Genomic DNA, 27,539 nt, shown 5'->3' with positions numbered 1-27,539 from the left:
GTGAAACTTCTAGAAGAAAACATAGGCAGTACGCTCTTCGACATCAGTCTTAGCAACATCTTTTCAAGCACCATGTCTGACCGGGCAAGAGAAACAATAGAAAACATAAACAAATGGGACTACCTCAAACTAAAAAGCTTCTGCGCAGCAAAGGAAACCATCAACAAAACGAAAAGACAGCCTAACAATTGGGAGAAGATATTTGCAAACCATACATCTGATAAGGGCTTAATCTCCAAAATATATAAAGAACTCATGCATCTCAACAACAAAAAAACTACCAACCCAATTAAAAAATGGGCAAAACATCCCACTACTGGGAATCTATCCAACGCACCTGAAATCAACAATCCAAAGAGGCTTATGCACCCCTATGTTCATTGCAGCATTATTCACCATAGCCAAGAAGTGGAAGCAACCTAAGTGTCCCTCGACTGACGATTGGATTAAGAAAATGTGGTATATATATACAATGGAATACTACTCAGCCATAAAAATAGACAAAATCGTCCCATTTGCAACAACATGGATGGGCCTGGAGAGTATTATGTTAAGTGAAATAAGCCAGAAAGAGAAAGACAAACACTGCATGATCTCACTCATATGTGGAATATAAACCAACACATGGACAGAGAAACCTGGACTGTGGTTCCCGGGGGCGGGGGGGGGGGGGGGGGGGGAACAAGGGGTGAAGGGAGTCATATATGTGGTGATGGACAAACAAAAATGTACAACCCAAAATTTCACAATGTTAGAATCCATTAAAACATCAATAAAAAAAAAAAAAAAAAAAAGGGCAAAAGACCTGAACAGACATTTCTCCAAAGAAGATATACAGATGGCCAACAGACACATGAAAAGATGTTCAAAATCACTAACTATCAGGGAAATGCAAATCAAAACTACAATGAGATATCACCTCACGCCCGTCAGAATGGCTATAATTAACAAGACAGGAAACAACATGTGTTGGAGAGGATGTGGAGAGAAGGGAACTCTCATACACTGCTGGTGGGAGTGCAAACTGGTGCAGCCACTATGGAAAACAGTATGGAGATTCCTCAAAAAATCAACGATAGAACTACCATATGATCCAGCTATTCCACTGTTGGGTATTTATCCAAAGAACTTGAAAACACCAATTTGTAAAGGTACATGCACCCCCGTGTTCATTGCAGCGTTATTCACAATAGCCAAGACTCGGAAGCAACCTAAGTGCCCATCAAGGGACGAATGGATAAAGAAGATGTGGTATATATACACAATGGACTACTACTCAGCCATAAGAAATGATGAAATCCAGGCATTTGTGACAACATGGATGGACATTGAGGGTATCATGCAAAGTGAAATAAGTCAGAGGGAGAAGGTCAAATACCGTATGATTTCCTTCATTAAGTAGTAGATGATAACAACAATAAACAAACACATAGAGACAGAGATTGGATTGGTGGTTACCAGAGGGGAAGGGGGGAGGGAGGAGGGTGAAAGGGATAATTCGGTACTTGTGTGTGGTGATGGGTTGTAATTAGTATTTTGGTGGTGAACATGATGTAATCTATGCAGAAATAGAAGTATAATGATGTACATCTGAAATTTTTACAATGTTATAAACCAATGTTACTGCAATAAACAAAAAATTAAAAAAAAAATGCATTGCAATCTAATGTGTATCTGTGCATACACATATCTTAAACAAAATCTTCTTTACTTACCCCTAATACTTGCTTTGATATTTTCTATTCTACTCTATTCTATTTGTTTTCCTTTCTTCTTCTTTTTTTTAATGCTGCCCACAGCCTCTAAGATGATTTCAGTACCTGCATTTTGGCTTAGAGATTTTTGATTAAAGAGAACTTTGCCATCATTTTGTAGAACCATCTGCAAAGATATGACTGATAAATCCAGAAGAGATGTTCTTTGAGAAAGGGTAAAAAAAAGAAAAGCAAAAAATCAAGGATTGGCATGAGGACTACTAACAGTATGTAGGAGAAAGGCCAAAGAAGATAAAGAAGGTGGGATCAGAGATAGAGAAAAACAGTATCAAAGAGGATGATGTTGCAAAAAGGAATGGGTAGTCAACAAAAGGTTTTTTTCAATTCATGTCTTTGCCTCTACTGCAGTACTTCTCAAAGTGTAGTCCAAGACTAATTTAAACAGAATTACCCAAGCCATCTGTTAAAAATTCAAATACCTGGGCTTCATCCCAGGCTTAGTGAACTAAACTCTCTGGATGTGGGTCCTGGAATGGGCAATTTATAAGTTTCTCAAGGCATTCTTTTCACCAAGTATTTTTATCCCAGTGCCTTTCACAAACCAGCTTTCAAAATGGTACTTTCCGGGAACATACAATCTCACTTCACACACTAGATGTATTCCTGAAAAGCTGCTAAGTGAATACTTGCACATGAGTACTTGTATACCAAATCATTATTCCCCTAAAGACTACCATGATTAATTTCAGAATTATGTTCACCCAGAAGGAAATAAACACGTTTCTGGAGCACTCAGCCTTTAAACAAACATTCTTTATCCATCTAATTTTTCTGTAGTATTTATGCAAATGGTTGGCCAAATGGGCTTATAATCCTCATTATCTTTATTCAGTTTTAAAGTACATGTATTTAAAAATTCAATATAATGTTAACACATTTCATTTTGATTTTGAACTGATTTCATTGGTCCTAACTGGTTAGGTACCACAATCAAGTGGCATTTAGCAGAACTCAGGCAGGAAGTGCCACAGGGAGATGGTTTTCAGAAAATACAAAAACTGAAGTTTGTGATTTGGACTCTAACAGCAAAGATATCCCTTTATGTAGTAAGCTCTGCTAACAAAAATATTTGTCAATTTATTACCAATTGTATGAGAGGTGAATCGATTCTATTTTAAGATCGGAATCATAGCTAACAACAATAACAAAAACTACAACTACAAATAGCTAACATTTATTCACTTACTTCTTATCAGGCCCTGTTCTAAATCCTTTAAATGGATTAACTCATTTCATCTTCACAACAAGCCTGTGAAGTAAGTACCATTTTAGACCTCATTTTCCGGATAATGTAGCTAAGGTACAGAGAGTTGTGTAACTTTCCTGAGGTCTCACAGCTAGAAATAGGAGCTAAGAGTCAAACCAGGTAGCCGGTCTCTAGAGTCTGTACTCAAAGGTAGTGTGCTACACTGTGATTGTAAGAAAGTCTCAGATGTTGAAGTAGTTAGCTGTCACTGTAGAGACAAAGTCTTGCTGTTTATATTCGGGGATTTTTTTTTTCTTCTGTTCTTTATACAATTGATTTCAAGATAACTTGGCTCTATCTTGGATCCCTGCTCAGTTTAGTTTAGTTATTAGATCTCATTATAATGCACTTTATATATGATAGGAATACCCAAAATAGCATAAAGATGGGAATTCAGTATTACATTATACATAAAAATAGAAATCTATTTTTAAAAAATACTTAATTCTGTATATAAGGGCAGGATAGCATAACAGTTTAGAGCTGTGCTTCTCAAATTTTAATGTACCAATAACCTGGGAATCTTGTTTAAAAATGCAGATTTTCAGCAGGTCTGGGGTGGGGCCTGAGATTCTGTATTTCTAACAAGTTCCCAGGTCAAGGTGATACTGCTGGACTACACTTTGAGAGCAAGGGCATAGAGTGTGACCTCTGGAGTCACACCTATTGTGTTTGAATCCCAGCTCTATTACTTCTGTAACCTTCTCTTGTGTGCCTCCACCACATCTGTAAAATAGTGAGATCATTCAAGGGTTGCTATGAAGGTTATGTGAGATAATCCATGGATAGTACTTAGAATAGTCGCTGGCATATAGAAAGCACTCAATAAATATTATCTCTTAATATATAGAAACTATTAAAAGCATATATTGTATCCCATTAGAAAGCCATTTACAGAATTGACTGACATAGCAGAAACACTAAATAAAATTTCATCATTCTTTTCCAGGCAGTCACTAGAACATCACTGTACACTGAAGGACATTAAATACATAAGTTAGATCCACTACCCAGCTTTATTAAATACATAAATCTAAGACTGTTCTAAATGAGTTTGCATGAAGTTGGCTTGGCATATAATATTTAAAGAGAATATTTTTTTTCTCTGCCAGAAAACTTTTTTATACTGCAAATATACAGTGAGTTCCAATTCATTTATTTGAATAGCTTCCTCTGAATTTAGAAACAGCCATTTTTGTTTAAAAAATTTCACTTTTATCAAATAGAAATCAGAACTACTATTAGTATGAACAATAATACTGATTTAAAAAATTTCTTCAAACAAAGGCACTAATATAGTTTAAAGATTTTATTTATTTATTTTTCCCCCAAAGCCCCAGTACATAGTTGTCTGTCATAGCTGCACATCCTTCGCTAGTTGCTGTATGTGGGACACGGCCTCAGCATGGCTGGAGGAGTGGTGCCTCGGTGCGCACCCGGGATCCGAACCCGGGCCGCCGGCAGCGGAGAGCACGCACTTAACCGCTAAGCCACGGGGCCGGCCCCGCTAATATAGTTTAAATAAGCTTGGAGGATTTAGCAAAAACCTTCACAGACAAGTGTACACATTTTCAAACCATGATACAATGCAGCATAATTAGCTCTTGCTATTGAGGACTAGGGCTTAGAAAAAATATTATTTGTCAGAATTGTGATGATTTAATAATGATGTGATATGGGAGGGTCCAGTGGACAGGAAAGGTAAAGTTAGGACCAGAAATGAAGATAAAATTTCACAGCATCATCCCAAATGTAAACTATTAGAATTTTTTCAAATTCAACACTACTTGAAAAATAAAGAAATAGAAGGAATGGAATGGAGTACATCAGAAAAGAAAGATTAATGTTTGGCCAGTCATTGATAAAAACCAGGAAGGGTAAAACCTGGTAGTTCAGTCAAGGAGGAGATGAAAGCTATGAAGTATTTTGAGTTGGTCAGTATCTTTACGAGTCAGCAAGAAAAGATCAATACATAATTTGCTTCTCTTTTCATCTTCTATTTCTGTAACACAGGTGATGAAAACAACAACTATGAGAAAGATTCTAATACATTTATTTTTCTAAATTAAAATGAGATCCAGCATAGGCAGTGCAGACTTGCCCTGTAAGATCATGACAGGTAAGAATCAAGGAAAAAGGAGGAATCTGGGGGAGTAGATTATTTGCTCCCTCCTCTCCTCCCTTTCTCTCTTGCCCTGCAGAATGCTCCTGGCTGCTTCTTTAATGTCCAGTGTGGTACTGGAAATTTTTTTTAACACACATCACAACATATAGGATTTTACTTTACATGTTACTTTCTATAACAAGTGTTATTTTAAAAAACAAGACTTTAGGGGCTGGCCAGGTGGCGTAGTGGTTGAGTTTGCTCCGCTTCGGCAGCTCGAGGTTCACGGGTTCAGATCCCGGGCGCGACCTATGCACTGCTCATCAAGCCATGCTGTGTTGGCATCCCATATACAAAACAGAGGAAGATGGGCAGAGATTTTAGCTCAGGCCCAATCTTCCTTAGCAAAAAGAGGATTGGCAACGGATGTTAGCTCAGGGCTAATCTTGCTCACAAAAAAAACCAAAAACAAAAAAACCAAGATTTTACCCTAAAAATACCTGCAAAGAAGTGCTTAAAGGAGTGCCATATGGAAGTTTTTAAGGGAGGATTTATCTATACTCAACTATATTGAATAAGGATTCTTAAAATGAAATAATTATCAGGTTTAACTTGTACTTTTAGTTAAAAAAAAATCAATTGTGGGAATTGTGATTCTTAATATCTATAGAGGTGATAACCAACAAGATCAAATGGTTAGGATTAGAGGTACAAGAAGAATAGAGCGTGAACAGAATTACATCAACATCATGTCTTGTTTGGGTTTATATTGGTCTGAATCAAATTTTTGAAAAACAGAAATTTACTGAAATGCCTGAGCTAACTTTTTCCACTTATAAGGCAGGTATTAGCTGTCTCTCAACACCAGAGAAGCAAGGAATGCCACTTCAGTGTGACCTATTTATGCCTCTCAGATTTATCATATGCATTTTTTAATGACCCCAAACCAAAGGAAATGTAGAAACCTATTTGAAAATCTGACATTAAGGTTGTGACACCAACCAAAACAATAAGAGAATTTAAAGTTAAACTGACACACAATCCCCAAATCAGTCTGTTACACTCCTAATTTAAAAACCAGTTACTATGTGAAATAGTGATGGCATGTCAGCCTCTGCTTTGAAACTCCTGAATTTTGTCATTTGGTGTTTGTGTCACAACCTCAATATTATTTAAATATACTTTTTAATATCTATTATTTAAAAAATATCTTTGAATTGAAGATACTCCTAAAGCTTTGAAGAAGCCAACCTCAAAGCACTCTATTCCTAGCATGCCACTTTTATTAGAAGTGGTGCATAAAACATTTGCTGTTGACAAATCTAATTCATTAAAAGGTGAGATGGATGCATTTTAAAATAACTGGCTGGCATCATTATCTGCAGTGCCTTTTATAAATTATTCTTCTTTTCCCTTTTGACTGAACTTGTCACAGTTCCCTTTCAGAGTCTGAGTGTTATGCCTTATAGTCAATACTTTCAACATGTTTAGACAAGTCATAAGTTAAACAAGCAGTGGTACTTTATTTTCTAGAAATGAGAAAGGGTAGCAGAAATATCTACAGATTATTTCATTCAATTCATTGATTTTTAACTAAAGACAAGTAAAGTTAGTAGTGGTTTCATCCCACACAAAGGATTTAAAAATAAAACTATACTATTTGGGTAGAAGGGAGAATTTCAAAGAAAGGAACATAAAGAGAGATTCTGGCAGCCCTGCTGCACTGTTGTGCAGAAGACTTAGTTTAAAATTGAATTGTGCTTCCCCTGACATCGGAGATCAGGGACATCATAAGGTTGACAGCTGGCTGGCACACTAACTTCCTAAAGGAAAATGCTAACTGTATTTCTCTTAGAGGCCAAAGGAATAGAAGTACAGAAGTCTTCAAAGAAACTGAGTAGGCAGAGTACAAATTATTCAAAATAAGAAGAAAAACATTTCTTACCTAATTTTGTTTCAGAAGACTCTAAGAATGAGCTGGTCTTCTAATTCTAAGTAGGTGGAAAATTATTTCCTTCTGAGTTGTCAGTAGGGAGCTGCCTTTTCTTTAGTATCTTCAGCAGAGTTATTTCCAAAATATACAAAATGCACCTATAAAATAATTAGATAAAATTTTATCACTGCCACAATGGAGGGGGCATAGTCACATTAGTTGTCTACATTGGTAGTGACAGTACTATCATTAAGTTATGACATGCAGGCTTACACCAAGAGATGCTGGAAATATGGAAATACATAAAGAAATGCTGAAGTTGGGGTACCTAAGAAAAGCTTATTAACTAGATGATCCACAGATTATAGGCACATAAATAACAGAGGCACCCAGGAAAATGCATATTCAAAACATTCCTTTTATTTTCATTGATTTTTCAAATGTTCCTAAAGAAATGTAGATCATAGAGAGTAAAAGATGGTGGCACCACATAAAATGAGCAATGCTTTTCAATCCAATTACTTTTCTCCTGTTTAGTTACCAGTTGCCCCAGAATAGTTTATTAAAACCATCTTTTCCCCACTCTTCTGGGTTATCTTGTAAGACTCTGATTCAGTTGATCTGGGGTTGGGCCTGAGATTCTGTATTTCTGACAAGCTCCCAGGTAATGCCCCAATGTTGTCGGTCTATGGACTACACTTTCACTAGTAAGCTTCCACCAGTCTATTTGTCTTTCCCTGAACCCAAGTACACTGTTGTTATTCTTGGCTGTTGGCCCTTGTCTTTCCATAAATTTTAGGATCTTTTGTCAAGTATCTCCCTCCTCACCAAAACAGACAGGAATTTGATTGAGAGTGCATTGATCAAATTTGGCATCTGTAAAACGTCGAGTTTTCTAAGCCATGTGAATTGTATATCATTCCCCTTACTGAGGTCTTATTGTCACACAATAATGCTTTACTATTTTCCCCACGGGAGTTTTGCACATCTCGTTAGATGTACTCCCAGGCACTTCATATTTTGAATGTTAGTGTAAATAATATCTCTCTGCAAAAACTTTTTCATTTTTTGTTTATATATGTATTATTTGTATAATTTTTGTATATTGATATTTTTATCCAGGACATTTGCTAAAGTCTTATTTTTTTTTGTAGTTTTATATCATGTACAAATAATGAGTTTTACTTAATTCCAAAATCTACATTTTTTATTTCTTTATCGTGCCTTACTAAAAGAAAAGAAAAAAAAGTTAAATAATAAATGTATTATTTAATAGAAAGACTATTTTCTTATCTATAGTCAGCCAAACTGATCTCTTGGTTAGGCCTATGTCAACTAAAAAGTGATATGAAGAAGAATCCAAATGTTTCTTTTGATATTTATTTATTGTCCTCACACTTCTTAACTTTCCCTGGTGTCTGATAAACAAGTAGTTCAATGTTACTAACATCCATTATCCCAAGCTGACTTCTAGTAAGAAACAGAAAAAAACCCTCATGGACAACTTCGCCACTCTGGGAACTGAATCTGAACAAAAGGGGAAACAGGAATTATAATGAGGGAAATGGTTCAGTTCCATCTAAGAACTAAGGTGGAGATGCCAATGCTAGGAAGCCACAACAGAGATATAACACATCACCTATACTCCATAGCTGAATCACAAGATTTCTTGGAAAACCCATGAACAACTGAAATTGCTTTCTTGATGACAGTGTCAGCCTGCTCTAGGGCGAATTGCCTTTCTTGATAGCTTTCAGCCAATCTGTTAGACCAAAAGAAAAAAATTGAGACTTAACTGTTTCACAAAACTGTCCATGTTGTTAATATTGGTTACCCGAGGAAAGGTAAATGCGCACGATAGTGGAATGGAGGAAAGGGTAAAGAAAGAGAAGGAGGCAGTAAATAAAATAATAATAACCATTATAACAATGATAAAAACACAACAAATTGCGTCTTTAAAAATGTGTTCATAATCCACTACAAACAATAATTATGAAGAAATACAACAATGTAGAAAATGCTGAAATGGAGAAGTGAAAACAAAACCCAAGAGAGCACGTACACATTACATTGCAACCATTTTAAAAATATGTGCACAAAATTTTTGGTTAGGAAGATCAATCAGCGTATGTTTTCCCCCCTCTCCCTCCAGAGATTCCCTTAAAAAGATAATAAAAAAAAAGATGTGTGTTTGGGGTAGGGGAGAGGATGTAAACCTGTTGATGCAAATAATCCATAATCAATCTAAAAATCAAAATTGGGGTGAGTTTATTATAAGCCCGGGAGGACTACCCTAGGAGAACTTTTCCACCAAGGAAGGAAGCTCTCTGAAGAAGTGGGGTATACAGACTGGTTATATACCATCTTGGGACAAAGAGCATACATCACATATGACAGGAATATGTCTTACTACTGTCACGAGCAGGTCAGTGGTCACAAGGTGAGCACAGAAGTCGGTGATCATCAGTCAGTGGTTGCGAGATGAGTTAAAGCAGGTTAGTAATTAATCCTCAGTCTCTGGGAAGAAATGCTTATCCTTAAAGAAATGCTGATATGGGGGAGGTAACATCTCTATCTTTAAGGGCATCATTCTTGGCTTTGGAACATTGTAAATGTTTAAAGCACATGGACAATGCATGCTCAACAGGCCATGTCATGACTTTCTGGAAAAACAAGATCAGGCTGAATTAGCTTTAAGCCAAATGGCTTCCTTATATACTCCAATATATCCTACGACTTTTCATTTATTCATCCAACCCATACCAATGAAGAGATTGAGAGAGCATCACTACAAATCTGTACAAGGTAAGACAGATGAAAGAGCATTCACCGAAGAAACAAAGTAGGAAAAGCCAAACTCCAGAATGTGTGCAGAGAGCACTGCAATTAAAGGAATGACCTGATACCTCTGGCAAAAGTGTGGAGTAAGAAGGGAAGCTAAAATATGCAATCAGTTGAAGGTCTGTCCAAGAAACATTGAATCTCCCTCCCCTACCTTTTTATACAAGCAAGTACTTTGTTTTTTTCTTGTCCATAGTTAAATATCTGACTGTGAGTAAGAAAAAAAAAATGTAAATGGGAGAAGCATTGTGTTTAAAGAAATTAATTAACTGTCTAGAGAACTAGGAAAGGTAGCATGAGTATGGGTACCCCAAAGAAGTCTGCCTCATTCTGGTCTTTAGCTGACTTCCAGCATACTCATGGTTCCCCAGCTATTTACTCTAAAGCAAACTGTACCAGTCAAATCAGTGCCATCCAAATATAGTTTGCAGGCAGCTTTTTGATGTTTCTCTTTTCGAATAAGAATGCACAGCCAAGGACCACTGGGCATATGAAGAAAATCTTTTCTTCCACATTTGAGACCAGTGTAAAACAAAAATTTACCCCAAAGAAAACAGAGATAAATCAATTAATACAACATGTAAATTTTCCATCATCCTAAGAGAGTAAAGAAAAAATTATACATAATACAAGACCAGAAGCAGGATTCCTAGCTATGGCTGAGTGCGATCAGCAAATATTCTTCCAAAAAATAAATTATAGAGCTAGACAAAACCAACAAATCAGCCATATCAGCGCTCTAGAAATTGACCAAAGGAATATAATAATTTGAGAAGCATTTATATTTGAAAAACTGCTAATCTTTAGGTAAGAATACTAGGACCCTGTGGCCTTCTGGCCTGGAGCTACTCTTACCACCATCAACCACAACTCAGTCAGTATAGAGGTTCTTCCAGGGTGGAGAAGAGCATTAGGACTAGAAACATCTTTGCTGTGGTCAAAGGCAGCTCACTTGAGCTTGAGTGGTAGGTGATGTCCACGCCCAGCAGTGTTTCAGTGGAAGTGATGATCTTAGAAGTGGCCAAGCAGGGAGAGCCAACAGCTCTATTAGTCCAAGGTCATCATCATAACTGGGGCAAACGTATTCTTGGCTAAGGCTGAGTATATGGAATGGAGACCAGAGAGGAACATAGCTAGCCACACATTCCTGAGGCTGAATGATCACATATAGAGAGGAAATATGCAAGAGCCCAGCAGAAAGCAAAAGCACTGCACACTTGGAAACATTGTTAAAAATTCCTCACTAAACGCTTTCCTCTATCAATACAGAGATCCAGGAGCAGATGACAGACAACTTACCAGCTTGAAGTGTTTAAGCACACAGTGTCTAACCATCGGCTTATCATTTAAGCTACACAGACAAAGGGGCAAGTCCTAGGAAGGCAAATGTAAAACTCAAAACAAGAATCTTAAAAAAAAACAAAAAACAGATACATAGTGGCCACACATCACAGGGGAGATAGATGTTACTCATTTAGCATAGGCAAATTACTAAAAAAAGAAACAAGCAAATAAACAAAGCAACAACAACCACCTTTGGGGAGGAAAAAAATCAGAATCCAGAGTTGCTACAACATATGATTAAAATATCCAGCTTCAACAAGAAATTATGAGACATGCAAGGAAATAGGAAAAAGCAGTCAATAGAAATCATCTGAGTGTCCCTAGATGTTGGATTTAAACAGACAAAGACTTCAAAGCAACTATTATAAATACATTTAAAGAACCAAAGGTGACCATATTTAAAGAATAAAAGGAAAGTAAGACAACAATGAATAAAAAATAGAAATTCTCAATAAGGAGACAGAAATGTTTAAAAAGACCCAAAAGAAAATTTTGGAGCTGAAAAGTACAATAAATGAAAAGAAAATTCACTAAAGGGACTTGACAACAGATTCAAGATGACCTGAAGAAAGAATCAGTGAATTTAAGATAGATTAATATAAATTACCCATTCTGAAGAACAGAGAGAAAAAAGAATTTTTTAAAAATGAAGGATAAAGGGATACAAAAAAAAATGAAGAAATAAGGAACAAAAACATACCAAATTTGATGAAAAACATTACGCATCAAAGAAGTTCAACGAACCCCAAGTAGGACAAACATAAAGAGACTGATACCTAGACATAACATAATCAAACTACTGAAGGGCAAAGGTAAAGAGAAAAATCTTAAAAGCAGGAAGAGAAAACTAACTCATCACATACAGGTGAGCATCAATGAAACAAAGGAGGTCAGAAATCAGTGGAATGAGAAATTCATAGTGCTGAAAGAAAAAATTGTCTACTAAATAGTCTATATCAAGAATAACTACCTTTTAAATTGTAGGCAAAATAAAACCATCACTTTTAAAACTGAAGATGAAATGAAGACTGAGAATTTGTTGCTAGCAGACTTGTCAAAGAAATACTAAAGGAAACCCTTCAAAGTGAAAGAAAATGACCCTGGATGGTAACTTAAGTCCAGCAGAAGAAATAAAGAGCTCCACAAATGGTAAATATGTGTGTTAATATAAAAGACTATAAAATATTATCTCATTTCTTTGCATTGAATTCTTTAAAAGACAGATTGCATGTAACAATGTATTCTTTAGTTTATAACATGTAGAGATTTAATACATATGACAATAATAGCAGAAAGGGGAGGAAGATATAGAACTATATTGAAACAAAGTTCCTATATTTTATCAAAATTAAGTTGCCATTAACTGGTTGGTATTAAGCTGGTTGTGGTAGATTAAGATGTAGATTGTATTCTCCAGAGCAAACACTATGAAAATAACTTTTAAAAAGGTAAAGTTACACCAGAAATTAAAATGTGCATACACTAAAAATATTTATTTAATACAAAGAAGGCAACCAAGGTAGAAGAAAGGAATAAAAAAGACAAGAGTCATGGGGCTGGCCCGGTGGCGCAAGCAGTTAAGTGTGTGCGCTCCGCTGCGGCGGCCCGGGGTTCACAGGTTCAGATCCTGGGCGTGCACCGACGCACTGCTTGGCAAGCCATGCTGTGGTGGCGTCCCATATAAAGTGGAGGAAGATGGGCATGGATGTTATCCCAGGGTCAGTCTTCCTCAACAAAAAGAGGAGGATTGGCAGATGTTAGCTCAGGGCTGATCCTCCACACACACAAAAAAAGACAAGAGTCATATGAAAAAAACAAAAAAGGAAAATGTAAACCCAACCATATCAATAAGTACATCAAATGTGAATGGTCTAAACACCTCAATCAAAAGGCAGAAATGGTAAGACTAGATGAAAAAGCAAGATCCAACCACATGTCTCATCTATAAGAGACGTATCTTATATTCAAAAACAAAAAGTAGATTAAAAGTAAAAGGATGGAAAAAGATATGCTATAAACAGTAACCCTAATAGAGCTGGAGTTACTGCACTAATAGTAGACAAAATAAGCTTTAAGAAATAGTATTTGAGAAAAACAAGATATTTCAAAATGATAGATGGGTTAATACATCAGAAAGATATAATACTTATAAATGTATATGCACCTAAAACAAAGCACAAAAATCAATGGAGCAAAAAATGACAGAACTGAAAGAAGAAATAGACCATCTGACAATTATAGCTGGATATTTCAATACTCTGCTCTCAGTAATTGATAGAATTAGACAGAAAATCAGCAAGAGTAAAGAAGATTTGAATACTGTCAACCTACTCAACCTAACTCTTATATAGACTACTCCACTCAATGATGCCAGAATACACATTTTTTTCAAACGCCAAAACACATTTTCCAAAATATACCATATGCTGGGTCATAAAACAATTCTCAATAAATTTAAAAGGAATGAGATAAAAAGTATATTCTACAAGTACAACAGAATTGAATTAGAAATCAACAGCAGAAAGAAAACTTGGAAAGTCTCCAAAATTTGGAAGTTAAAGAACATAGTTCTAAATAACAATAAGCCAAAAAACAAATCACAAAGGATATTAGAAAATATTTTTCACTGAATGACCGTGAAAATACAATGTGTCACATTTTATGGGATACATAAAAAGCAGTGTTTAGACGGAAATCTATAGCTTTAAACACCTAGTTCAAAAAAGAAGAAAGGTCTCAAATAGATACTTTAAGATTCAATTTTTGGACACTAGAAAAAGAAGAGCAAACCATATCCAAAGCAAGAAGAAACGCAACACAAAAGATGACAGCAGAAATAAATAAAAGAGAAAAGAGAAAAGCAATAGCAAAAATAAAGTCAAAAGTTAGTTCTTTGAAAAGATCAACAAGATTGCAAACCCTTAGCTAGACTCATCAAAAGAAAAAGAAAAAAGACACAAATTTCCAAAATAATGAATGAAAAAGATGTCACTACTGACCACACAAAAATCGAAAGGATTATAAGACAACACAGTGAACAACTTTATGCCAACAAACTAGACACACAGATGAAATGGACACATTCTTAGAAAGACATAATTGAGCAAGACTGACTTAAGAAGAGACGTGAAACTGAAAAGACTTAAAATAGGTAAAGAAATTGAATTAGTAATTCAAAATCTTCCCACAAGGATAAGCAAAGTCCCAACTTCACTGGCAAATTCTCTAAAATAAAAAAAATAATACCAACATTTCACAACTCCTTTCAAAAAACAGAGGAAAGAAACCTTCCTAACTCATTCTATGATGACAGTACGACCCTTATAAACCAAGCCAAACACACATACGACAAAAAAATAAAAATGCAGACCAAAGGCCTATATTAAAAAAGAAAGATCTAAAATCAATACCCTAACCTTCAACCTTAAGAAACTAGAAAAAGCAGAGCAAGCTAAACCCAAAGTTGATTCTTTGAAAAGAGGAACAAAATTGGCAAACCTTTAGCTAGACTGACAAAAAAAAAAAACCAGAGAGCGAGAGAAGACTCATACTACTAAAATTAGGAATGAAAGAGGGGATATTACTGACCTTACCAAAATAAAGAGATTATAAGGGGGATACTATAAACAATTGTATATCATCAACTCATATAACCTAGATGAAACAGACAAATTCCTAGAAAGACATAAAGTCTGAACTCAAAAAAGGTAAAAAAAAATATGAATAGACCTATAACAAGTAAGCAGATTGAATTAATAATCAAAAACTTTCCCACAAAGAGCTCAGGCCAAATGGCTTCATTGGTGAATTCTACTATAGATTTAAAGAAGAATTAACACCAATCCTTCACAAATTCTTCCATAAAACAGAAGAGAGAACAACTCCCAACTTATTCTCTGAGGCCAGTATTACCCTGACACCAAAACTAGCAAAAACATTACAAGAAAAGAAAACTATAGACCAATATCCCTTAAGAATATAGAGGCAAAAATACTCAACAAAATATTAGCAAATTGAATCTAGCAACTTATAAAAAGAATTCTAGGGGCTGGCCCGGTGACATAGTGGTTAAGTTCATGCACTCTGCTTCAGCAGCCCAGGGTTCGCCGGTTTGGATGCTGGGTGCAGACCTATGCACTGTTTATCAAGCCATGCTGTTGCAGGCATCCTACATATAAAGCAGAGGAAGATGGGCATGGGGTGTTAGCCCAGGGCCAACCTTCCTCAGCAAAAAGAGGAGGACTGGCAATGGATGTTAGCTCAGGGCTAATCTTCGCACACACACAAAAAAGAATTCTACATCATGATTAAGTAGGGTTTATCCCAGGAATGTAAAGTTGAATCAATACAGAAAAATGAGTCAAAGTAATATACCTTATTAATAGAATAAATGACAAAAACTACATGACAATCTAAATAGATGCAGAGAAGAACGTGTCAAAATCCAAAACGCTTTCCTGATAAAAACACTCAACAAAGTAGGAATGGAAGCGGATTTCATCAACCTGATAAAGGACATCTACCCAAAACCCACACCTGACATCATACTTAATGGTGAGATACTGAAAGTTTTGCCCTTAAGATCAGGTACAAGATAATAATGTCTATTTTTACCACATCTATTTAACATCGTACTGGAGGTTCTAGCCAGGACAATGAGGCAAGAAAAGTAAATAAAAAGCATCCATATTGGAAAGGAAGAAGTAAAACTACCTCTACTTATAGATGACATGATCTTGTATGTAGAAAATCATAAGGAATTCTAAAACAAACAAAACCCCCAAAGTTTTGGAGCTAGTAAATACATTCAACAAAGTTTGCAGGATACAAGATTAATAAACAAAAGTCAACTGTATTTCTATATACTAGCAATTAACAATTTGAAAATGAAATTAAGAAAACAATTCCATTTACAATAGCATCAAATAGAATAAAATATTTAGGAAAAAATCTAACAAGTGTAAGACCTGTCAACTGAAAACTACAAAACATCGCTGAAAGAAACTGAATTAGGCCTAAATAAATGAAAAGTCTATGTTTATGCATTGAAAGATTTAATATTGTTAAAGTGGCAATACTTCCCAAATTAATCTACAGATTCAATGCAATCTCTATCAAAATCCCAGGTATCTATTTTGCAGAAATTAACAAACTGACCTTAAAATTCATACAGAAATGCAAGGGACCCAGAATAGTCAAAACAGTCTTGAAAAAGAACAAAGTTAGAGAACTTACATTTCCCATTTTTCAAAACTTACCACAGAGCTACACTAATCAAGATCATGTGATAAGATAGGCATAAGGATAGACATGTAATCTATGGGATAAAACTGAGAGTCCAGAAATAAACTCATACAATGTTCAATTGATTTTGATGAGAGTTTCAAGAACATTCAATAGGGAAAGATTAGTCTTTTCAAGAAATGTTGCTGAGACAACTGGATACCAACAAGCTAAAGAATAAAGTCAGACTCTTTCATCAAAAGATATACAAATATTAACTTGAAATTGATCAAAGATCTAAACAAAGGCACTAAAATATCTAAAATTCTTAGAAGAAATCACAGGTATAAATCTTCTTGACCTTAGATGAGGCAATGGTCTCTTAGCTAAAACATCACAAGCAAAATCAACAAAAGAAAAAAATAGACTTCATCAAAATTAAAAACATTTGTGCTTCAAAGGACACCATCAATAAAATGACAAAACAACCCATGGAATGGGAGAAAATCTCCAAATCAAATACCTGAGAAGAGGATAGTATCCCAGAATCTATAAAAAACTATGATAGCTCAACAATAAAATGACAAATAAATCAATTTAAAAATGGCAAAGGATTTGAATAGACATTTCTCCAAAGAAAATATACAAATGGCCAATAAGAACATGAAATGATACTAAGCATCATTAGTTACTAGATAAATGCAAATTAAGACTACATGAGATACTACTTCACAACTCACTAGAATGGCTATAATCAAAACACAGACAATAACAAGTATTGGGGAGGATGTGGAGAAATTGAAACCCTCATACACTGCTAGTAGGAATGAAAAGGTCCCCACCTCCCCCCCCCAGCCCCCATCAGTGGGGATATTGCCTTAATAGCACTTTGCATTTTGTAATTATTGTTGTGATCTCTCCCATGAGACTGAAAGCACATGAAGATAGGGATTAGGTCTATTTCCCTCACCCAAGTATATCAGGGCACTTCTCATTCTGTGCTATCTGCAATCATTGATTTGCTCACCTGTCTCAACCACTAGACTATCATCATCTTAAGACAAGGACTGTGCCTTCTTTATTTTTGCATCCCAGTCCCTAGCATAGTGATTGACACAGAGGAAATACAAAGAAAAAGTTAAATAAGAGATCCCAAAGTGTGGTACACAGATCCCAGGGGAAGCCCCAATATTCTTTCGGGGGTTCGCAAGGTCAAAACTATTTTCATAATAATAAGACATTATATATCATTTCACTAGGTTGACATTTGCACTAACTTTCTCTGTTATGAGTCTGAAATGGGTCTCACTAGGCTAAAACCAAATGGTCCTCAGAGCTGCATTCCTTCCTGAAGGCTCTGAGGACAATCCATTGTTTCCTTGCATTTTCCGTCTTTTAAAGGCTGCTCTCATTCCTCGGCTTCTGGCCCACTTCCCCCATATTCTTGCTAGTTATGTGGGTTGAGTCCTTTTCATATTGCATCACTCTGAATTCCTCTTCTGCCTCTTTCTTCCACTTTTGAGAGCCACTGTGATGACACTGAACCCCCTTGGATAATATGGGATAATCTCACTATTTTAAGGTAAACTAAGTAGCAACTCCAATTCCCCTTTGCTATATAACATAACATATTCACAGGTTCCAGGGATTAGGATATAGGCATCTTTGAGGCACCTGCCTACCACAGTAGTCATATTTTTTCACCACTGCACAGTTGGAATAAAAAATAGTGCCAGGTTCATTTAATAACGTCCTTGATGAGGAGTAAAAATTAGTAATTTTATTAACTCAACCTTTGAGTATTCCACAGATTTTTTCAAAATCAACTAAATTGGGCTGTCATTTCAAGGAAAACATTAGACTGTATTTGTTGCCAATGATAAAATTAGAGCTTTCAAAGCAAAAATAAGAATTTTGGAAAATTTGTATACTGTCAGATGGACAGTTTCTCAATATTTTAACATTTTCCTGATGAAATTGCTGGTGATATTAATAAAGGAGATGTTTTGATATTGTATAATGAAATGTATTAAGATTTGAAAGATCAGCATACTTCAATGAGTCCATATTTTCCATATGACCAATGTATTGTGTAACAAAAAAATCATGTATTTATAAAAGACTCACTCAAAGTGCAAGATAGCTCAAGAGATGTTCAATTAACAGAGTATGAAAAGTTCATCGGTGTGGTTTCAGATGCTACATTGCAATTAAACTTTAAGAAACTGTCACTTGTTAAGTTCTGTATAGGATCAAAGAAAAACATTCACAATTATCTGAAAAGGCCACTAAAATACTCCTTTCTTTTCCAACTACATCTATATGAGGTTGGATTTTGTTCACTTACTTTAACCAAAACAGCATGTCACAACAGACTGAATGAAGAAGCAGATCTGAGAACTCAGCCCTCTTCTATTAAAGAGACATTAAAGAGATTGCAAAAATATAAAATAATGCCACTCTTCCACTACAATTTGTGTTTTGGAAAATAGTTATTTTTTTTAAATGCTATTAATGTCTACACATAATGGCTTTATTATTGAATTACATATTTCTCATAATACTCAATTTTAATTTATAATATAATAAATACAAGTAGATGTAATTACATACATAAAAACTCTGTGAGGTCATCAGTAATTTTTAAGAGTGTAAAGGACTCCTGAAACCGAAAGTTGGAGAACTGCTGAGTTAGAGAAATTAGAAAGCCCCAGAAAGTGATGACCAGGTCAAGTCAATCAAAAGAATAAGCATAAGCGGCCTCAATGATACCAGGGTACAGAAGGCAACATAAAAACAGAGCCTAGGGCCGGCCCCGTGGCTTAGCGGTTAAGTGCGCGTGCTCCGCTGCTGGCGGCCCGGGGTTCGGATCCTGGGCGCGCATCGACACACCGCTTCTCCGGCCATGCTGAGGCCGCGTCCCACATACAGCAACTAGAAGGATGTGCAACTATAACATACAACTATTTACTGGGGCTTTGGGGAAAAAAAGGAGGAGGATTGGCAATAGATGTTAGCTCAGAGCCAGTCTTCCTCAGCAAAAAGAGGAGGATTAGCATGGATGTTAGCTCAGGGCTGATCTTCCTTACAAAAAAAAAAAAACAGAGCCTAGAAGGAGGGCCCCATTTGCAAACAGTCCCACTCCCAAACTGTCCCAGTCAAATTCCTGAATAGCAGAGGACAGAGCTCACCATTGAGGAGCTAAACTGCCCATAGGCATTTTTGAGGGCAGATATGAATATATGCTTGAAAAGGAAAGAATGATATATTTTAAAAAATCATAAAGAATATCATGTGATTATACACAAAACATGCATTTTAAAAATGAAAAATATTTGGTGAGCTGAAGTCTAAAAAAGCAAGAAAAATGAGTAAAGAATGTCATGACAATGAAGCACTGAACAATATCCACTGGAATTAGTAAAAATTAAGACTTCTTCAGGATAACGCTCCTCAAAAAGAGCTCTCATCACTCCTCAGTTTAAGTTAGGTAAACTCGAGACTTAAACTGTTGAACTAGCTGTGTGTCCCAAGGGAAAATGGACAGTCAATTCAGGTGCTGTGGCATAGCTGCTGACTGCTAGAAACAACTACAGTTGTACAACCTCCCTGACACTCAGTGGTCAGAATCAGGGAAGAGCTCTTTTCAGCAAATCTTAGTAAACAAAAAACGAAAGTGACAGAAAGGGCTATCATATTAACCAACTGGAAAACAGAGTAATTATGTGCCCCAAGCAGAGGAAACAAGAAGCCTTTCTCAAGAAGCATGATATAAAAGAAAGAGCCCTAAATTTAGACTCGTAAGATGGAGCTTCTGGTTCAAGTCACATGTTTCCAGAGTTATCTGGGCAAGTTAGATCACCTCTTTAGTCCTCATTTCCTCATGTAAGATAAGGAAGTTAGTCTAAATCTCTTGCTTTAAAATTCACCAGTGAGGGGCTGGCCCAGTGGTGTAGCGTTCCACTTCCACGCCTGGGGTTCGCTGGTTCAGATCCTGGGCGTGGACATACTCACTGCTCATCAAGCCACGCTGAGGCAGCCTCCTACATAGAAGAGCTACAACTCCACAGCTATGATACACACACCTACGCACTGGGGCTTTGGGGAGAAAAAAGAAAAAAAAAGAGGAAGATTGGCAACAGATGTTAGCGTAGGGCCAATCTCACCCCCCCCCCAAAAAAAAATTCAACAGTGATTCACAGTAACATTTTATATCCAAATCCTGAAGCCACATCTGAAACAAAAATGCAGGCTAGTACTCACCAAATTGATGGATCATGACCTGCCATTTGGAAAGCACTGAACTGATTGATCTCTACAATTGTTTATCAAAAACAACAAAAGGTAGGGGGAGACCTACACAACTATAATATCTTGATCTTTTTAACCACAGAGGTATCTTTGGTAAGAAGAGAAATGGACATTCAAGATTAGGCTAATATTCAAACTGGATACTAGCATTACTCAGCTATCTAAGATTGTGACATTAAATGGCTACCTGGATTTAGAAATTTAGACAGCAGTTTGTGTTTAACCACCTAATGTCAAAAAATCAGTTGATTAGCTAATGTTTGCATTTTTCAACTGTTATTTGGAACAGATCTCTTGATTCCTTAACCGTTCTCTGGCCAACAAAACTGTATTATAAAATATTAAGAACATGTGCCTCAAATGTTAATGTCAACGTCTGGCAGCAAGGAAGGCACTTTTCTTAGGGGAGGTGGGGACAGGCAATAAAATTCAAGAGTTGAAATTAAAACACACTTGTAAATTATACCGTGTGACTACTGTCAATTATTTTTACTAATAACTAATATTATATTGAGTACTGTGGCAACATGGGATTCCTCTAACAGATGACTTTGGCTCATGGATTCCCCATCAGCCTGGTTGAAGCTTTCTTAGAACAGTGCAGCAGTTTGACATTCTTCTTGCCCTCCTCTCCTTCCTTCCTCCCTACTCTCCTTCACAGGTTGTCTGACCTGCATTGAGGCCGGAAGGCACTTCTCTCCTCCTCTTGCTCGCTCTCCTTTATCATTCACAGGCAGTTTCCCCAGTAAACCTCCTGCACATCTGATCCTCTCTTGGCATCTGCTTCTCTGGGAATTTGCGTGAACAAAGTGCTCAAAAGTCCAGCCACCATTTTAAACTCAATACATCATTATTCCATTTAATCTTCACAAAATCCCTATGAAGAGATTATTAGTATTCCCATTTTATAAATGAGAAAACAGACATTCAAACCAGAAAAGTAACTTTCCAAGCATCACACAACCAGTGATAGAGCTAGGATCTGAACTCAAGTCTGTTTGATTTCACAGTTGGAGTGGCAGACCTTATTGTAAAGCAATTAGACTTTATTAAACAATAACAACAACAAAAACTAGACAGATCCCTAATAAAATTTTTATGATGCCTCTGTTTGCTTTCACACATTATTACATTTAATCCTAACAAATCCATGAAATTGATATTACCATTTTACAGATGAAGAAATTGAGGCTCAAAGAATTCAAGTAACTTCTTCAAAATCATATTATGTAAGTTCATGAGCTCATACTGAGGTCTTCTCTGAATTCAGCTATTTTACATTATACTGCTTTGCCTAATTAGTCAAAATGACAATTGTCTTTTTTTGTTTTAGATAATTTTCTCGAGAACTCATTCAGCAAAGAATCCCCCAAATGATTTAAACAGCTATATATGTTCATTCTATCTCTCTATGGGTATGTGTGTATACACGTATATTATAGATACTATACTAGCAATTTAGAATATTTCCTAAATTCCTAAATATTTCCTACAGAGCCACCTCTCTCCTTGTCTATTTGTATTTTAACCAAAGTTTACAGGGAACTAGCGGAGCCGTTTCAAAATCCTGTCTCTAAAAACTTTTCAGCAGTTGAGGCTGCAGGGCAGTATTCTCTTCCCACTTCCTGAGGCTTTTGAACATAATTACCCTGACTTTTACCTCTGCCTCCTGACTCAACCGCAGTCTTTGAGTTCACCACTCAAAAACTTCCCTTAACCAGTCACCTCATGAGGTGAGTCAGAAGCCTGCAGAATCACCACTTCTAATAACCAAACCCTGGTTGTTTCCGAGCCTTAAAAGGACACAGCCTAGCAGCAGTGTGCATTATGACTGGCAGAGCCAGATGTTGAGCAGCCTGGAAGTAACTCAGCAGTATTCAAATACTGGAAGGGGATGGATTTTCATTGTTGTTCTTTTGTTTTTCTATAGAGAAGGCCTTGTGGAAGGTCATGGAGTAGAAAGTGGTGATCCTGGGGGACCCGGGCCAGGCAGGGCAGGTAGAGGAGGCAGATCCAGGTCTGATCCCACCATGGGGAGGGGAGGGTCTTGGAGCCACTCCTGGGAGGGGAGAGCCCAAGGATCCCCTACACAGTCCATTCATTCTGTGACTACAGATGCGGAAACTGAGGGTGAGAGAGAGGAAGGTGGTTGTTCAGGGTCACAGACATCAGGAAGGGGTAGGAGCCACGGAGAAGACAGCAAGAAGAGGCAGGAAGACCTCCTAGCTGGAGGGAGCCCCAAGAACCCCTCTGCCATCACAGCTTGGTGCCAGCGCCCAGCCCTTGGGGGCTGGGCATCAAACAGTGTACTTGTGGACCAGTCACCATGTGAGTCCATGTCCCCTCAGGGTGGAGGCCCAGAAACAGGAGGCTCAGAGTCCCCTCCCACCTCTGGGCCAGCCTGAGCTCCGAGTCACAGCTATAGGTTCACTAGGAGGAGAGGGGTGCTCCCAGCCAGGAGAGGACCCAGCTAGGAGTGGCAGTGGGCAAGTGCTCAACTGGGCTTGGAGTGGAATTATGGGCAATTTTTCATTTCTTTTTCTTTTTGGCTTATGCGTATATTCTTACATTTCGGTAACAAATGGGTATTATTTCCATAACAAAGAAATCAAATGCCAACTCTACCCTCCACCCCTTCCTGATTATACACACAAATCACTGCTTATTGTGTAAAGCCTAACATCTTTAACATGACCACACTGTTATCCACAGTTTGCCCTGAACTCAGCTTTACCCTTTTTACTTTTATTATTAGCCTTCACCATCCTACATATCCAAAGTGAAGTAGTCACTATTCTCTTCTCCGTCACCTTTGCATCCTCCAATGGAACAATCTTTCCTCTTGTCCCTCTGCCCAAATCCTCACCATCCTTTAAGGCCCAAACACAGCATTACCTTGTTCACGAAGTCTTGCCTCATCTGTCCTCCTGGAAGCAAAATTTATGTTCTCTGTGTTCCCATCATGATTTATCTTCAATGATCGTATGTAAATTGTCCTTTAGATAATAACTACTTGTGTATATAACTTTATCTTTCCTAAAAAACTACAAGTGAAAAGATTTTTTACCTTTGGCTAATTCATAAAGCATTTTTATATCCACCAATCATCCTTTATTCTCACAAGATTGGAGGGAAAAACAGTATTTATTTAATGGCAACTGTGTGTCAGGCAGTATGTTTGAGGCTTTACATTTATCATCTCACTTAACCCTCACAGCAGTCTGGTGGATCCATTTTACATATGAAAACATAAGCTCACAACGGTTCAGTGACTCATTAGGGTCATAAGTTGGCAAAAAGCAGGACTGAGATTTTTTTTTAACTCTGGTCTTGTTCTTTCCACTACAAAAACATGATTGTACATTTGCCAATGTAGAAGACACCAATACATGTAAAACTCTAATCATGAAGGAAGACACCAATACATGTAAAACTCAAAAGTAGAACCGCTATATTCAGATAATACTTGGGAGTCAACTAAAGTCAGAGGATTTTAGAGCTAGAAGGGACCTTATAGGTCATCTAATCCAACCCCTATATGTTATAGATGAGAAATATGAACCTCAGAAATAAATTTCCCGTGTACACAGCTAGTTAGTAGATGAGACAGCATTAAAATCCAACTGGAGGCAGTATGGCAAAGTAGTTAAGATTATGGCCTCTGAAGTCAGCATTGGTTCAAATCACAGCTCTGATATTTAACAACTGCGTGTAACCAAGGACAATTTACAAAGCTTATCTTTGCTTCAGTTTTCTCATTTGTAAAAGGAGGATAATACTTACCCTATGGGGCTGTGAGGACTAAAACATAACACTGCATAGGAGAGAGTAAACAACAATATATATTAGACATTCTCTTATCTCCTGTCTCACTGTCCAGTCTTCTTTGGAGGATACCACACTGCCTTTTATGGATGAGTGTGGAGTGGACATTACATTTCAGGGTCAAAGTGAGTAACGATAAATAAGTATGCATCTATTTATGCGGTTAGTCCCTTTTTAAAACACACATGTACAGATATTTCTCTGTGGATAAATAACATTTTAAAAATGAATTGTTCATTCAATAAGTGTTTGTCGAGCCCCTTACTACATGCCAGGCACAGTGCTAGATGCTGGGTATGAGACAGTGAACAAAACAGATATCATCTCAACCCTCACAAGCACTGAAATTTGACTGAAAACAAAATATCCCTGAGATCTACCTATGGGATGTGCAAAGATCTTTCACATAGTTAAGTCAATACAATGTAATGAAATGCACACTAGTATTTGAGACTAGCTATACATATATACTTGTGTCTTTTTGTAAAACAGGATATTCTTTAGAAGTACGTTCTATGTCATTTCTAATATTGATCTAGTATTGGTCATTTCAACTAGAGTTTAGTAAATTCCCTGACAATCAGGCTATTTCTATTTCTCTACATAAAACAGAATATTGGAGTGGGTAGGTTTATTTAAGCATACTCCTTTAAAATGTGTGATAATCACCATCTGTCTGAGGGTTACATGAGCGGAATAGAACAGTTTTGCTAATAACCAGTAAGTAATAACAATTCCTTACAAGGCATTACAATGTTCAATTTTATGAATTTGTGCTCATTCACTCACTTCCTCTCTTTCTCCACACACACGAATATATATGCATATAAATGTGTGTGTGTGAAAAGCTGCCTAAAGAGATAGCTGACACTCTGGACTTAGAGTCACCACTATACTGATGATCTCTAGATTGCTTGTATTAGTTTGAGTTATAATGATAAAACTGGCCAAGGATCAACACAGAAAAGAAACTGGATTATTGATATGTCAAAATTACCTTATGGTGATTCCTTAAATCTCTAACACATTTCTTAATCCTTAAAACATTAACCTAAGGAATTAATTCCTTAACACATTCCTTAAATCTCTTTATACTCAAGTTTTGCTATCCGTTTGGTTTCTGAATGTGACATACTATCTATCCAATTTTACCTGAGAGTAAAAAGAATGATTCTGTTGTGGTTATTTATGAGAGGAAGTATAAAGCACCGTAAAAAGAGCCAAAGTTTGGAGTCAGGTAGACTGGGTTCAAACCTCAATTGTGCCATTTAATTGTATAATCTGTGGGAACATCTTTGAGTCTCAGACTAAAATGTTTGCATAATAAGGATAATATGACTTTTCTTGTAGAACTGTGGTAAGTTTTAAAAAAGTAATGAATGTAAAGTGCCTGGCAGACAGTAGCTATTTGTGGTTAGTGTTAGGGGCTGGCTATGTTCATTTGAAAGGAGATACCGCAAATCAAGAGCAATGATACAAAAAATCACTGCCTGTCTAAAAACTAGTTCCTATATAGAAACATGTAACCTCCCTTAAATTATTTACAAACCTTTCAATTGGAGAAATAAAGAAAAAACATAAGATTCAAAAAACTGGCAAAATTGGGACCAAATGAGGAGATTATAAATGTTTGTTGAATTATTAACAAAGAGATTAGAAGATCAATGTGCTGTCCTAAACATGTTTGCGTTACTCTCCAAAGGTAACATCAGGGGCCTTGAAGGAACATACTGCATTTTTCTTTATGGTAGAGTAATCCCTATAACTCTTTTTGGAACTGGTTGTTTTGAAAAAAATCAATCAGCTACCTTTTACGTGGAAAAAAGATGATTCTTTAAATACAAGGTGGTGAATGAAAAACTACTTACCTGAAGAAACTGCATTACAGAAGGAAGAGAAGTAGCCCTGGTTCACTACATCACATCTTTCAAATCTTTGGCTGAATGAGCAACTTTCCTCATTCTATCCCTTCATCGTCAGCAATGTCGCGTTAAGACTATTCTGGTTACCTAAGACCTCCATCCAAAATGCTCCTGAATCTTTCATTACTGAGGAAGCCTGGGGCAGAACAGGGGCACTCCTTTATGAAAGCACACCTACATCCTGATTACTGGTTTCCAAAAGGTGAAACGTGCATCTAAAGTCCATGCATGAAATTTTAAGCTTGTTCTCACAAGCTCACTTAGCTCATAGCAGCCAGGATAACAAAGACCATCCTCACCCAATTCAAACTGCGGCGGGAATGTTGATGAAGTCTAAATCGGGAACGACCCCCTCATCCCACTTCCAAAATTTTTGGAAAAGGTGTTCACTTCAGCCGACTGCCTGCCTCCCATGCACTGCACCCCAGGGCAATGGAAACAGCACTCAGGAGAAGAACGGTCAAGAAGCTCTCGAGAATCGAGGGTGGCCAAACCCCGCCAATGGGAGAGGACAGACACTCCTGGATCATTGGTTGGGAGACTCGGTACTAAACCGAGTCGCGGTACTCGGTGTCTTCGGCCTCGCTCAGGGACATGTGGGGACCCGAGGGCGAGTTCCAAGTTGGAGATGGATATTGCGAGCGGAGGAGACGGTCAGCCGGGATCCCAAGGCCTTCTCCAGCAGCACAGAGGGTCAGGCGCCACAGGGATGGATGGGGACTCCTCCTGGTTCCACCCTCTCCCGCTCACTTCTTGGTCCGGCCAAGAGGCTGCACGGCGCCCCGGCCGGTCGGAAATATCAGGCCCAGGAGGCAATCCAGAAAAATCACTTACCAGTCTCCCACCCTCGGCGCTGATCTAGCAGGCGCAGGCCCGCCGGCTACAATCCAGCGGGCCACCCTCTCAGACTACCCTGACGACGGCTCCAGAGCGTCACTGACAACCACCCGGAAATGGCACAATAGCTTCCGGGGCCGCCGAGCGCGCGGCGGGAAATTATTTCCCATAGCCCGGA

At 37.3% G+C, this 27,539-nt stretch overlaps 1 long non-coding RNA gene across 1 annotated transcript; it reads right to left on the bottom strand.

Moving 5' to 3' along the window:
- Positions 1-27,539, bottom strand: LOC147917336 (uncharacterized). The gene is made up of 3 exons (XR_015552007.1): positions 27,359-27,539; positions 7,071-7,216; positions 1-76 (listed from the first exon to the last, which is right to left on the bottom strand). It is a non-coding gene; the product is annotated as an uncharacterized LOC147917336 (long non-coding RNA).

Source organism: Ceratotherium simum, chromosome 4 (assembly GCF_057802395.1).
Source record: "Ceratotherium simum simum isolate JZ-2026a chromosome 4, ASM5780239v1, whole genome shotgun sequence".
Classification (NCBI taxonomy): domain Eukaryota; kingdom Metazoa; phylum Chordata; class Mammalia; order Perissodactyla; family Rhinocerotidae; genus Ceratotherium; species Ceratotherium simum.
This window is presented reverse-complemented; position numbering and strand designations above follow the sequence as displayed.